The sequence below is a fragment of the Myotis davidii genome, unplaced genomic scaffold, assembly GCF_000327345.1.
Source record: "Myotis davidii unplaced genomic scaffold, ASM32734v1 scaffold271, whole genome shotgun sequence".
In the NCBI taxonomy this organism is placed as follows: domain Eukaryota; kingdom Metazoa; phylum Chordata; class Mammalia; order Chiroptera; family Vespertilionidae; genus Myotis; species Myotis davidii.
Genome location: NW_006284839.1, coordinates 3,495,106 through 3,510,407, shown reverse-complemented (window position 1 = coordinate 3,510,407; position 15,302 = coordinate 3,495,106). Strand labels below are relative to the sequence as shown.

The 15,302-nt window shown below is 42.8% G+C and overlaps 1 protein-coding gene across 1 annotated transcript in view; it reads right to left on the bottom strand.

Annotated features, from left to right (window-relative positions):
* Positions 1–314, bottom strand: part of SLC16A12 (solute carrier family 16 member 12) — a 28,143-nt gene extending 27,829 nt beyond the window's left edge. The window contains exon 1 of the mRNA XM_015558104.1: positions 249–314. The gene's annotated coding sequence lies outside the window, so the exon portion shown is untranslated. The remainder of the gene's footprint in view (positions 1–248) is intronic.
* Between the last annotated feature and the right edge of the window lie 14,988 nt (positions 315–15,302).

Genomic DNA, 15,302 nt, shown 5'->3' with positions numbered 1-15,302 from the left:
TAATAGGAAAAAAAAAAAAAAAAAGACATTTCACAAAATTAACACTCATTTACAGTGAGCATTTCAGAAAACTAAGAAGTAGAGGGGAAATTCCTCAACCTGATAAAGAACATTTATTAAAAACTTGCACCTAACCTCAAAATTAATGGTAAAATTAATAAATGCTCTATGCCTAAAAAATAAATAAATAAAAATAAATAAATAAATAAATAAACTATTTTCCAACTTAAAACTCTAAATCTACCTACCCATAAATGTCCAGTATGAGACCAGCCTGGTTTAGTGCTCCCAGTGCTATTAAAGACTGCTGAAACAGGCAGCACTGTGCAGCAGCCCTTTGAACAGTGTGATGAAATAGCAGTAGAAAGTTATTCATAGTCTTAGAACAATGATCTCATTTCTAAGAAGTTATCCTAAGGAAACAATTTAAGAGAAGCTCAATGCTATAGACCAGACCAAAAAAAAAAAGTTGTATTATGAATAATATATAAAATAGAAACAACCTAAGTGCTAAACAATTGGCAAGTGTTTAAAGAGTTATGGCACATTAAACAAATGGAATAGTATACAATTGTTTAAAATTATACACAAGAAGATAATATTATAATATGGTAAAATATTTATGATGCAATGGTAGAGCAAGAAGTCTCTAACGTTGTGTGTATCTTGTAAAAGAAGCTATGCAAAACCACGTAAAAGTTGTATACTTGTAACTGTCACAAAGAATAGGCTGAATATGCAAAAAGAAATATAACTAGGCTGGCATAATTATGATTCACTTTCAAAATAGTATTCAATCCCATTTTACACATAACTTTCTTAAACAGATATTTCAGTTCTACTCCTGCAGTGTAAATCTAAACACACATTTCTTCTTTGTATACTTTCTCAAGGGCTAAAAATGACCACATCATTTATTAAGACTGCACAATGAAAGGTAGGTAATTATTCCGTAGAGGGCGCACTGTGGGTAAAAACCCCCGGCAAAACAAAATGTTCTGTTTCTTTACAAAAATATTAAGCATCATTAATTTTTACTTTGCCTCGGCTGTTCCCTGATTCCATTTTCATTTGTTTTAGTTGAGCAGCCTCTCTTGGGCATTCCCAGATTTTATAAGTTAAGAACCAATTTGTGAGGATTTCTCAAAAAAAAAAAATGCAATGGAGTAAGTCCAAATGAAAGATGGAAAACACTCCCAAGCGTGGCTGTGGTAACAGCATAAGGAACAAAAGTCTGTTGTAAGTTAGAGTCAACCTGGGTAATACCACAGAACAAGGAACGTCCTCCCAGGATTCCAGGGTGGGGAGACGACTCTTCTGAAAGCAACTGTATGCAATAGTGTTATTCATACTTCCTCATGAATAGCTGCCCTGGAGCCTCACCAGCCACAGAGATGGGCACTGCGAACCCCCTTTCACGATGATGAAGCTGAAACTCAGAGAAGTGAAGGGACCCGCCTGCCATCGCTGCATCTGAATCCGAATGGAGACAACAGCTCTGGCTGACCTTGGACAGGGCACTGGCCCATCTGCCCTCCAGGTTTCAAAACTGTTATTGGGCACATCAACAAGCCACCCAAGCAATGCCAGCGCTCAAGCACCTATTCCTGTGATGGGGGAGCCCGCAAGGTTAGCACAGGGGTGTAACTTTTCATACACCACCTCCTCTGAGTTTCTTTCAAGACAGGTCCTTTAGCAGATTTATGTCAGAAGACATGCAGGGGCCGGACAGCAGCCTGCAGTGCCCCTAGAATTACAGCCTGAGCGTTCCTGTGAATAATTAACCCACCTGAAGGTACACAGATATGGAAAAGCCTTTTATTGAGTTGATAGGATACCTAACACTAAGCAAAACAAGCATCTTACTGTCATGCAATTCTTCATTTTACTAATCAGCCTCAAGTTTATTGGATTTTGACAACCAGCCACTAAAATATAATTGAATTCTGCATCTCATTCTGGTATATATATATAATTCTTAAATAAAGGGAGATGAGTGCTTCACTTTTTTAAAAACATTGTTTCTTTCTGCTTAGTCCTCTAACAGATCCTGGTAACGGAGGAGTAAATAATTACTGACTTCAAACAAATTTTTGGATGTCTGTCAGGGACCTTTGGGCACTAAACTGAAATGAAGCATTGACCTTTGCTAACGAGGCTGCCAAAGTTTCTACATTGTGTATGAGACTTTGGGGACACGAATACTTTACATAAGACTGAGAATAAATGGCAGAGTGATTTATAAGGTATTTGGTCTACAGAGAGAGAGAAAAGGTACCAGTCATGATTCACAGAAGAGGCAGAGGAAGTAGAAAGCAAGATTCTTTCCCACCGTGCAGGCTCCTCATCCACAGAGCCACTGACTCTAGGCAACGTCAGAAAAATGCGTACTTCTGAGTCCAGTCGTTTGTTGACAGTACAATTCATAGCCAGGAGCTTGCCACCTGCTACCGTTCTTGGCAGTAACAGAGTTCTTTTCTCTCTTAGTTGGAAGTACATGTAAAAAAAGTGGTAGACCTGAGCTGAAGCCCACTTTGAAAAAAAAAATGGGATGTAGTCAGTGCCCCGCACAATGTCCGCTCTGAAGCTGGTGCTCAAAAAATGTGTGGTGATAAATGTTTGTGTCTAACTCAGTGGCTTTGCACAACTCTCATTTTGCATTTTTATAGCATATGGAGCTATTAGGTCCAACTATGTTGTATTCGAGGTTTCTGGGCTGCAGAGGAGACACTTGGGGCCTCAGATGCATTTCACAGTCTTTTGGTTAGTCAATAGAGAGCCTTTCTTGAAGAGCAGTGCCGCCCGTCTACACCACAATGTTTTCCTCACTGTGTAATCCGCCACGTTGTTGAGATGGGAGGATGTAACAAGTCAAATATGTCTGTCCAGTGGTTCCAGTTAGCCCGCACATCACGGAGTGTTGTGGAGAATGGAGTCTGAGAGAGAGAGGAGGCAGAAGAGTGGGAGCCCCCTAGGGGCGGGTGGTGATGCTCCTAATTGCCACTCTGTCTCCAGTGCCTGGGACAGGGCACGAAAGAGAACAGGCACCCAATCAATTTTTAGTGAATGAAACCTCCAATTCTCGAGTGCCGGACCATTTCCCAAATCACACAGGGAAGAGGTATAAGGAGCTTGAGGAGGAATGCAGGGGAGAAATTGCCCAGCATTTCTTTGTTCCTTTTATTCACTGTCAAACCAGGTTAGCCAGCCTTCCCAGCATCTGAGTAACAGCGCCCTAAGGAGTCTCACCGAGTACACCGAGACCTGGCCAGGCCCTGACCCAGACCAGGCCAAACCTGGGAACAGAGCTTCACTGCCAGGTTGGCCCTCACTGTTTGCAAAGTGGCTAAAAACAAGTGTGGACTGCTGGAGGGCTCACCTGCAGGGCCTGGCACACAGCCCACTGTCTGCCCCACATGCACAGGCCGTCAAATTCCACAGGCCCTTAGAGATGTTTATTTTTGCACTCCATCGACATTGCTCACTGCTTGAGCCGCACAGCAGGTCACACAGAGGACAAGGTGTTGCGAAAGCGGAGAATGGGATGGACTCTTTTGTGCAAGACCCAGGACCTGAATTTCATCCTGGAAATGAAAAAGTTAGAAGCATTTTATAAAAATTCTTTCAAGATGTGGGTGGTCATCTTTGTCTCTATCCTGATAGTTGAAATAGTTAGGACTGAACCAGTTCACTCCACATCCTTCTAGTCTGGGACCAAGGAAAAGGTTGCTGAACTTTTAGCAACAAAGGCCTTGGGAGTAGTTCCTAACTTTTTTTCAGTGACAGTTGACATTCAGTATTATTTTATGTTCGTTTCAGGTATATAATGTGGTGGTTAGACAGCTATATAATTTATGAAATTATCTCCCGATAATTCTAGTATCCACCTGACACCATGCTAGTTATTACATATTCCTTATGCTGTACTTTACATCTATGTGACTGCTCTGTAACTGCCCATTTGTACTTCTTAATCCCTTCATCTTTTTCATCCAGTTCCCCAACCTCCCTCCCCTCTGCCAACCATCAGTCTGTTCTCTGTATCTGAGTCTGTTTCGTATGTTCATATATTTTTTCTTTACATTCCGCATATAACTGAAATCATATGGTATTTGTTTTTCTCTGATTTATTTTACTCAGCATAATACCCTCTACTGGTATGTCCATCCATGTTGTCGCAAATGGTAAGATTTCATTCTTTTTATGGCTGGGTAATATTCTCTTGTGCATATGCACTACACCTTCTTTGTCAACTTGTCTACTGATGGGCACTTGGGTTGCTTCTATATCTTGGATATTGTAAATTGGATATTGGATATTGTAAATAATGCTGCAATGAACATAGGGAGGGGTGCATAAAGTCTTTTGAATTAGTGTTTTGAATTAGTGTTTTGAATTTCTTCAGCGGGATCCCTTTTCTCCACATTCTTGCCAACACTTATTGATGATAATCATTCTAGTAGGTGTGAAGTGATATTTCATTGTGATTTTAATTTGCATTTCTCTGATGATTAGTGACATTGAGCATCTTTTCATATGTCTATTGGCCATCTGTATGTCCTCTTTGGAGAAGTATCTATTCAGGTCCTCTGCCCATTTTTTAATTAGATTGTTTGCTTGCTTCCTTCCTTCTTCCTTCTTTCCTTCCTTCCTTCCATCCATCTTTCTTTGTGTTAAGTTGTCTGAGTTCTTTAAAAAAATTTTAATATTAACCTGTTATTGAATGTATCATTGGCAAATATCTTCTCCCAGTCAGTAGGTTGCCTTTCATGTTGTTGATGATTTCCTTTGCTGTGCACAAACTTTTTAGTTTTATCTAGTCCCATTTGTTTGTTTTTTCTTTTGTTTCCCTTGCCCGAGGAGATAGATCAGAAAAAGTATTACTAAGAGAATATTTTTACTGCCTATGTTTTCTTCTAGGGTTTTTATGATTTTGAGTATTTAATCCATTTTTAGTTTAGTCTTGTATATGTAGTAAAAACGTGGTTCAGTTAATATTGTTTTGAATGTATCTGTCCAATTTTCCCAACACCATTTATTGAATAGATTGCCTTTATCCCACTGCATAGTCTTGCCTCCTTTGTCATATTTTAATTGACCATATAGATGTGAGTCTATTTCTGGGCTCTCTATTCTGTTCCATTAATCTATGTATCTGGTTTTATACCAGTACCATGCTGTTTTGATTACTATAACCTTGTAGTTTAGTTTGATATCTGGTAGCATGATACTTACAACTTTGTTATTCTTTCTCAAGATTGCTGTAGCTATTCAGAGTCCTCTGTGGTTCCATATAAATTTTTGGATTATTTGTTTGAGTTCTGTGAAATATGAACTTGGTATTTTGATAGGGATTTCACTGAATTTACATTTTCTTTTGGCTAGTACAGACATTTTAACAATGTTAATTATTTTTATCCATGAGCATAGTATATGCTCCATTTATTTGTATCTTACTCAATTTCTTTCTTCAACATCTTATAATTTCCCGAGTACAGGTCTTTTACCACCTTGGTTAAATTTATTCCTAAACATTTTATTTTACTTTTATATGCAATCGTAAATGGGATCATTTTCTTCACTTTTCTTTGTGATAGTTCATTATCAATGTATAAAAATACAACTGATTTCTGAATATTAATTTTGCATCCTCCTACTTGACTGAATTCATTTATCAGTTCTAATAGTTTTCTTGTGGTATCTTTAGGGTTCTCTCTATATAATATCATGTCAACTGCAAATAATGACAGTTTTACTTCAATTTGGATGCCTGTGACCAACCCAGGGCCACTTGGCAGGAGCTACACAGTGATCCACAGTCTGTAGCTGCCTGTGCAGGACCTGGAGTTGCATGGGAGAGGCCACACTGCAAACCAAGTTCAGCTGCCACCAGTACCAGGCCTGGGCAGCTCAGCTAATGGCACCAGGCACCTGGAGGCCTGCCGCTGCCTGCCCACTGCCCATAAGGCCCAACTGCTGAAAGAGCCTCAGGCAGTATGCGAATTGGGTGAGGCAGCATCTCAGGAAGTCACCAGGGTGGGGCGAGTGGGTTCACCAGGTTAATGTGGATTTATATTTGGAACCAGTGCCGAGTCTGGGGCTACTAAGCAAACATCACCAGGCACGTCGAGGCCAACGACTACCTGCCTAGAGTGTGCGGACCTTTGAGAGTTTTGTTTTATTTTGTTTTTTGAAAGTCTACAGCTTGAGCCAAGGCCAGCTACCTCACATTGGAACAGTCCCTGGTGGTGCGTGAGTTGGGTGGGCAGGGTCTCTGGGAGTCACCAGGGTGGGGTAAGTAAAGATCACTAGGTAAATGCAGATTCAGAATTGGCTGCACGGGAGGAGGGCTGAACACTGGGACAATGGCGGCTGTTCCTCCAGCCCTCACCCTGAAGCCACACAACTCAGTTTCTCCCTCTCTGTCTCTGGTGCTCCCAAGCCTCTGTCCCTCTACCAGAGCCCAGGGTGAGTGCCTTGGAGCCAATGAGTCTGTGCTTGGCCCTATAAGAGGTGATCTGGGTTCCAGCTGCCCTCCATCTCACCCAGATGTTGTGAGGGCTCCTCTTCCTCACATTGGTGCTCCAGGCTGAGGATTCCGGTGTGGGGCTGGCACCCCTCCCTTCTCAGCTGAGATATCCCTCCTGATTCTCAACCACCACACATGGGTGTGGGGCCAGCCTGTTTCACGTCTCAGCCCCTCCTACTAGACTCCATGTGGCCTCTTCTTTATATCCTTAGTCATAGGACTTCTGTTCAGCTAGTCTTCAGATGATTCTCCAGGTGGATTGTTCTATAATTTATTTGTAATTTTTAAGTGGTCATGGGAGGAGTCAAGCACAGTATTTACTTACTCTGCCATATCAATCCAGAACTCTGCCTAATTTTCTTTGCGTGTGAATTCACCCACATTTTAAATATTTCCATAGCCAAACATGGCAATAGTTATATTTTTAATACAAGCTACCTATTGATTAATATATATAAAGACAGCAGTTAAAATGAATTTCATACTATTTTCAAATATACCTTTTTATTTTATGCATCAGTAAGGCACTTACCAAACATTTGAACAATCATGATAACTGTATAAGATATTCTGTCCTCTGAAAATGCTGCATGTATTTGTGGATTTGCACACCCTGTACTAATTCTGTTGCCTCCTCCCGGGTCTGAGACCTCCCGATTTGAAGACCCCTCTGTTTATTAAGGGTAGGGCGAATGCCTTGGCAAACGTAAGTTCCTTCTGGTCTACTAGGTATACTAACTATTCCAGGTCCCAGTAGGAACTAGGAAACTTGGGCGACTTCAACAAATACACTACTTATAAAGGTAAGGACTGTGTTAATAAAATCTAACAAGGTCAGCAGAGTCCCTGAAACTACTACCACCTCTAGGCCTGAGGGGTTATGGGAGAGAACAGCTACTGGAACTTTCTACAGAATAACTGTAGAGAGTTTTGGGTAAAGGAGAGCAGCTAGTCCACAGGATCTAACCATAAAGGAAGCAGAAAAATAAATACATCAACCTCACACTCCTCCTGCCTCCCAGGTCCCATCAAGTCTAAACCCAAGGGAGCCTAGTTGATGAAGCCCATGCATGGATCAACTGGATTGAGAACAGAGTGGAAATTGAATGGACAGTGACCTTGGAGGGGCAAACAGGAACTCTCCTGCACACCAGTGTAACCTGTAAGCTTGCCCTCGATTGCACTAGGGCTATGATTGAAAGATGAGGTTAACTAGCTGGTTTGGCTCAGTGGATAGAGCGTCAGCCTATGGACTAAAGGGTCCCAGGTTTGATTCCAGCCAAGGGCACATGCCGGGGTTGTGGGCTTGATCCTCCCAGGAGGGGAGATGCAGGAGGCAGCCAATCAATTATTCTCTCTCATCATTGATGTTTCTATCTCTCTCTCCCTTTCCCTTCCTCTCTGAAGTCAATTATATACATATATTTAAAGAAAGATGAGGTTAAGTTCTAAGCCAATGCTGGGCCTTGCCTTTAAACTAGATCAAGTTGCTCAAGGTTACCAACTCCAATCTTTGGGCATATTTCAAATACAAAACTCAATTATGAAACCAACCTCCTCTTTTTGTGCTCTCACTTTAAATGGCCAACTCCAAAATCTACACCTGTGCTGCCAATCTTCTAGGTTGCAGACTCAGATTTCCAACAGCCTCAAGGTACCTCAAACTCACATGCCCAAAAGAGCACACTGGTTATTCTTTCCTGGAAACAAATTTTTTAAAATAATTTTGCTATTTTTCAACTAGGCATGCTAGAACACTTTGAGCCCTTCTGACAACTCCCCAACTTTCATAACCAGTGAGTCCAACTTTCATCACTTGTGGTTGTATCCCTCTCACATCTGCACTCCCTTTTAAATATCCCATTGCTTTGTATGTGAACTAAGCCAGAGCGTGTCCTAGCTGGCCTGGTTCAATCCCAACTCAGCCACGTATACAGTGGCCCTATTAGACTCCTCGGCCACTAACTCATTGCAAGCTATTATTTAGTGTCTCAGTGGTTTCCCTAACTGTAGGACAGATCCATTTTAGAGCCTACAATCGGAGACCTCCTTTCCATTGATTCCACTTGGCAGGAACTTCAGTAGAGTTAGTGTTATGGCCTTTCTCTATCTCCTCACCATTTTCCACAGGAAGCAGAGTTTGTTTTCTGACTCATGAGTTTGGGAGCAACACCTATGCAGGCTCAGCTCAGCCCTTCTCTTCCTTTTGTTCCACTTGGGATCTGTTAGAGAGCACTCATCCTTCCCAGTTCTTCCATGCCAGAAATGAAATAGGGGCAGGCGCCCTTGCAAGTGATTGTTTGGGGGCTGTGAGAGACTGCGACTGGCTATCTGTCTTTTTTACGGGGAAAGTACTGCCTTCCTACTTGGTTGGTAGTTCTAAGCCTCGTTCCCCAATTATCAGTATTATTAGCACTTAAGGTGGCAGTTTGATACCTCTTTCTACCTCTAATGGGTTTTTGAACTGAGGAAGAAAAAGAGTGTTTTTATTGATCTTTCCAATCTCAGTTCCTACCCTCATGGACTTATCAAGAAAATGAAATGGGCCCTAGCCGATCTGGCTCAGTGGATAGAGCATCGATCGGCCTGTGGACTGAAGGGTCCCGGGTTCAATTATGGTCAAGAGCATGTATCTCGGTTTCAGGCTAGACCTTGGCCCTGACCAGGGTGCACGGTGCCTTTGGGAGGCAATCAGTCAATGTGTCTTCCTCACTTCGATGTTTCTCTCTCTGTCTCTCCCCCTCCCTTCCACTCTGTCTAAAAGTCAATGGAAAAATATTCCTGGGTGAGGATTAACAAAAAAAGAAAGAAAGAAAATGAAATGAAGTAATCCATGTTATATCACAAAGCATATTAAAATCTTTAATCTGCCCATATTTAGCATTTACATCAATGTTAGCTACTGGTGTGGTTGTTAAAGACTGTCTCCATGAGCCTTAAGGAAGGGATAAGGCATTTAACTTTGTATTATCTTATGATTATTATAATATTTTACATCAAGAAAGTGTGGGAGAATAACAGTACATCAAGTGGAACTTCATCCCGCACAATCATGGATGTTGGCCATTTAAAGTGAGAGCACAAACTGCAAAGAAGGTCCATCCGTATTTCCTCTCCGAAGACTTCACATAGAGGCGTTTACACGTGTTCCCAGGCAGGCTGCAAACAATGTTCTAAAACAGTGGTTCTCAACCTGTGGGTCGCGACCCCTTTGGGGGGTCGAACGACCCTTTCACAGGGGTCGCCTAAGACCATCGGAAAACACATATATAATTACATATTGTTTTTGTTGGGGGGGGAGGTGGGGGGGGGCTGACAAAAGGCCCTTAGGCCATGATGCAGCTCTGTTTAGTAACACAACATAGCTCAGAAAAAAATGTTAAAAATAAAAAAGAAACCCACATTCCTCTGACAGGATACTCCTCTCTAAAGAATTACTGGGGCTCCCCCAAACTCCTCCATTATACTATTGCTCTTTGAGGCCTCTAAAACAGTGCTACACACATGAATTCCCATTACATTTTTAAGCGCATAGAACAGTGAGTGCACTTGGCATGGGGTCAGGCATATCTGGCTTTGAAATCCAGCTCAGGTGATGAGGCGCTGTGTGACCTTGACATGTGACTTAGCTTGCTGCATCTCGCAGCCTCCTGCTATATATGCTGGGCTTCACAGGGCACCTGATACCTATTAAAATATTCATATGAACAGACATTCGTTTCCTGCCCTCTACTATCAGAAAATACATTTTCATCTTCATTTGTTTGTTTCAGTAACTTTCCAAATGAAAAAGTGATTGCACACCTTGATAGCTATACGGTGGCATACCATGGGCACTCAAAAAAAAGATCCAAGAAGTTAAATTTATAGCAGTTTCTAGTTCAAATAACTCAAATACTAGCAATTATTGGTAAATAAATATCTTAATCACAGCTGCAAGTACCCATACTTATTTTCTTGGAGTATAAAAAGAAAAAAAAAGTTCAGGAGAGACCCAGCAACTGTATCTCAATGGCAATTTTCCTGTATGATATAAAGGCAATACACAAGCGTTAAATAATTAAATGGGAAGAATGGCCAAGAGAAAATGACATGGAAAACAGCCTAAGACTACCATGCTCCTCGAACATTTAAACTAATTTTTACTTCTTTGCAGTATTTAGTTGCTTCTTGCTTTTGAATTATGCACTAACATTCTCTACAGGCAAACAAACATCTACCCAATATCTGTGTCCATTTTCTCTCTTCTCTTTGATGATTTTTTCCTAAATTGTATACAGATGGCACGTCTATGGCTCATTACAAAGCCTTTACAAATGAAGGTATGAGAACTGTAGCAGCACCGAAAAATGCCCAAGTCATGAGGCTAACATACTCAGAACACAGAATGTGTGTGCTAGGAGTGCAACACAGAAAAGGCACATGGGTCCCAGGTGCAGCCCTGAGTGTTGGAATCACGGGGCAAGAGGAGTTCTATTACTGTTGGGATGACATCAGCCTGAGGCTGTTGGTGGCCATCTTGCCTTCTCAGAGAGCCCCGCTAGAAAGACCCCAGCACACAGGGAGGTGAGCAAAGCTGAGAGCTGGGGAGAGATGAGTCCTGCTGACCGCCCCGAGTCCCAGGAAGGAAAACCTCTCCCAGCGCCCTCTGCTTCCTGATGGATCCTGGGGCTTCCCTGTGTGACCCTGCACGGTATGGCATGTCCCTTCCTCTGAGAGCCTGACGGTTCATCACCTTCATTGCTTTTGGGAGTTCCAGTGAAAACTGTCTCATCATTTCTCCACTAGCTGTTCTGATTAAGTCCATGTGCTACATCACTACATGCTTCTCAAACTGGAAGGTGCACAGCCCCAGTTCTGTGCAGGAAGAATACAGAAGAGGTATCGGATACATCTTCCTGGAGTACCCAGTTTTTTCCAAGATTCAGAAGAACACAGTACTTTAATAAGAGCTGTCCCCCTACCCCACAAACATGGAAGAAAAGAAGAGCGGGGATGGGGAGAAAGGCCCCAGGAAAAAAGTCTCTGACGTTTCAGCCACGTGGGGGCTGAAGGGTGGGCCTCTAGCAACGGCAGCCTCTCCTCTTGCCCCCAGGGGCCTCCAGGCAGCCTCCAAACTCACCAGGGATCTGGGTAGAATGCATCTGAAGGCCGCAGAGGTGCCGGGGACCCTCCTGATTGGAATTGTGTGCAGGGAGTGCTAAGGCAGTTTGCGTGCCTCCATCATCTTCGGGACCAAGTCCTTTCTCCTGGGGGTTCCTCACACACAGCGTGGACTTCTTGCCCGGCTCCCACCCACAGCTGTTTGTGCCCAGGCTCTGGCCGATCTCCTGCATCATGTTGCCGACCTCCTAGAGATCAACATCAGCGCGTTCACCTTTAAAATGCAGGGAGTGTGCAGATGGCCCTTCCGGGAGTCTTTGTGGCCCTCCCTTGCCATCTACAACTGAAAACATTACACTTGGGTACATTTGCCATGCTCTTTCTTGGTGGACAGCGTACAGCATTTACGTCTTAATACGAAGTGGCTGCCCAGTGTTGAAGGAGTGTTCATTGTTGGCTCGCTCTGGGAATTCACCGCTGCAGCTGCTGTTGGTGCAGTGTGTGGAGGGGAAGGCCCTTGGGCCACAACCGGGTGGACTGGGCTGGGAGTGGTAGTCCTTGATTCCAGGATGATTGGGGGACTGGCAGGCTCTCTGCCCTGATGACTGAACCTTCCAGGTTAGGGAAGGACGACGGCTGTTGAAGTCTGGGGAAGGGAAAGGAAGGATCTCATGGTGATGGGGCAGCCCTCCACTTAGGTTTCGGTTCGTGGTATCGGGTACATGGCCATCACTCTGTCATACCTTCTGTCTATTGAGTCCAGGATCTGGTCCCACTCAGGTTCATCACCCCAGGTTCATCATTCCCTTGGTCACCTGGGGGTCCATGATGTCACAGGGTGACTCACTATAAGGTCTCAGTTCCTCCACCTGGCCCATGTTTAGCCATGGGTCCTCATTAATTCTTCTAGAGTTCCTCTGTCGCTGAGGTTAAGACTTATTAATTTTTTAACAGTTTATGGCATTCATAAGACATGAAGTAGGGGATGGGGTAGTGCCCACTCAGTATCTGTTGCTGTAGTCCCAGAAGTCATCTCCCATGAAAAGCAAGGTTCCCAGTGACCATCTTATACAGAACCAAGCTCTCCTGTCTACTGCAGGGCCACCCTAGTTGTGGCCCACGAAAGCATTAGGGAGGACTCTGGGAGGGCATCAGGGAGGCTGCGATGCTTAGCTTATGGGTGATAAACTCAGTGCTGAGGCCAAAATCTGCAAGTTTGATATTCAGTTCTCTGGCTTCAGGTCCCTGTGGACAACGCCCCTCTGGTGGCAGTACTACACAGTGGCCACCAACTGCTGGAAAATGCCTTGGGCCGCCTCTTCAGAAATGAGGCCACAGTCCTGTAGATAATCAAACATGTCCCCCTTTGCTCACGTGCTCCGTGGGGAAGTACACTTCCTCGGTGTCCATCACCTCGTATAACTCTACAATATTTGGGTGATTTAAGGCATTCACACAGTGAACATCTCAAAAAAAAGTCAGATGAGCCCTGTTGATTAAATGACTTTTATCACCACCTCTGTTCCAGTCAGAATGTGCCAAGCCAGTCTCACCTTTGCAAAGGATCCCTTCCCAATGGGTGTTGAGGAGCTCATAGTGGCCAATATGATCCTCGCTTGAGGTTATCCTTTATGGCCTGAGCTAAGGCAATTTAGGACAGAACAACAGAGAAGGATTATAATTATCTCTTGGGTTTGCTTGTTTTCTGTCAGGCATCCATGCCCTTTCCTTTAGGCAACATCATCTCAGTTTTCCTTTGGGCATCTTACCTAGTCTCACCACATATGCCGTGGGAACCTACATGCCCCTGGAGAGGCCTGGCCAATAAGAGCCGCAATTATTCAGAGACTTATGAACCAAGCTAGGTTAAAACAAGTCATTCCTGGGACATTGGCTGGACCCATGGAGAAGTACCCAAGTCCTAGAAAGGAAGCATAGAGCTGCTGGTGGCCATTTGTATCTCCACCTGCAGAGACCCCACCTAAACTGACATCAAACCAGGAAAGAAAAGGAGAGGTAGAGAAATACATATTTCTGAAACTGTGTAAACATCTGAATTCAGCTGTATCTAAATTCCGTCCTTGGGATTCTCTGTTAAGTAAATAAATGAATTTGTGTTTTGCTTTTAGTCACATTGAGTTTGATTTCTGTCACTTGTACCTAAAAATCCTTATTTTTTATTATTATTATTATTATTATTATTATTATTGGTGCTGAAACCCGGGATCAAACCAAAAATCCCAATTTTTTAAAAGCATTATTATTCTTATTAACATGGGTCAGAGCTTACATGAATTTCTAAAATCATATAGTAATAAGTGGCTGAGCCAGGATGCAAACTAAACTGTCAAACTCCCCATCCGTGGCTCTTCCCCATTCCTCAGCTTGGCTCTCCATATAGGTATACTCTTGGTGTTTTGCAGACCTAAATAAATACATTTTCATCTCTTCTTGCACAAACTCAATCAGATGGGCCAGCAGCCAAGTCAGAAGCAGGAGGATAGGGAGAATGAGTTTGTAACATAAAGCAGACAAATGAAGGGTTCTCACTAAAGTAATTCTGTCAAAGCAGACTCACACCAAATCACTCCTCAATTCCTCTCCTGCTACAGGTTCTGGAAGCCCATGAAATTGAAGGATTGTGAGTCCCATGAACCCAGTAGAAATAAAACCCAAGTAATTGTATTCGCTCCACTCCTATTGGTAAATTAATCACTCACAGACCACTTTTTTTTAAAAAAGAATTGTAATACGGCAATGTTTAGTATTGAGTTTAGTTTTTTCCTTTTCTAATATACAAGACTGCCAAGATTATTATATAAGGCATTTGTTTTAAATCCAACAAAGCAATCCATTAGTCCAGGACCAAACAGGACATGTAGCTAGTTTATTAATAAAAATATATTTCATATTGTTGATAAGAATATTAATTTGTTCAAATTTTTTTGGAGTGATATTTGGCAGTATCTATCAAAATTTTCAATGAACTTCTGACCCAATGCTTCTATGTTTAGAAATTTGTCATATAGCTGCACTTCCCCAAATGCTCAGATATGTTTGCATAAGGTTCCTTTTGCATTATATATAACTGCAAACAGTGGAATACTTTTCCATTAGCAGGGAATCAGTTGAATAAATTGTGGTACATTCAGGTCCTAACTTCATATAGCAGACCCTAGGAATCAACCAGGTCATGAGTGCATGCACAATTGGCACCTACCGGCCACTTAAACACAGCTTACCAGCATGCTTTGTTTGGGGCTCCAGGATGACTTTTTTTTTTTAGAAATTAGAGTTTCCAATATTTCAGAACCAGATAACTTCATATTAAAATCCAGATTGCTTTGCTTTAAAAATCTGGAGATTCTGACAACCCAATCCTTCCTGGCAACAGTGCTTAGCCTCTCTGCTTACTACCTGACTGGCCCCCAATATAGGTCAAGACCCTCAGCGAAGTGACTCACAGAGGTGACACAGTAAGTTGAACCAGCAGTGAGATGAGGACAGAGACTAATGGGCCCTTTGCTACACAACCCTGGAGACACAAGGTTGGCCATTCTCCAGAGGTTGTCCAACTTACCAACACCTTCGTCCCTAATGCTCAGAGCAGTCTAGACATAAAAGCTACAGAGCAATGCTCTGACACGGAGCCTGGCCCACCTGCATGGGG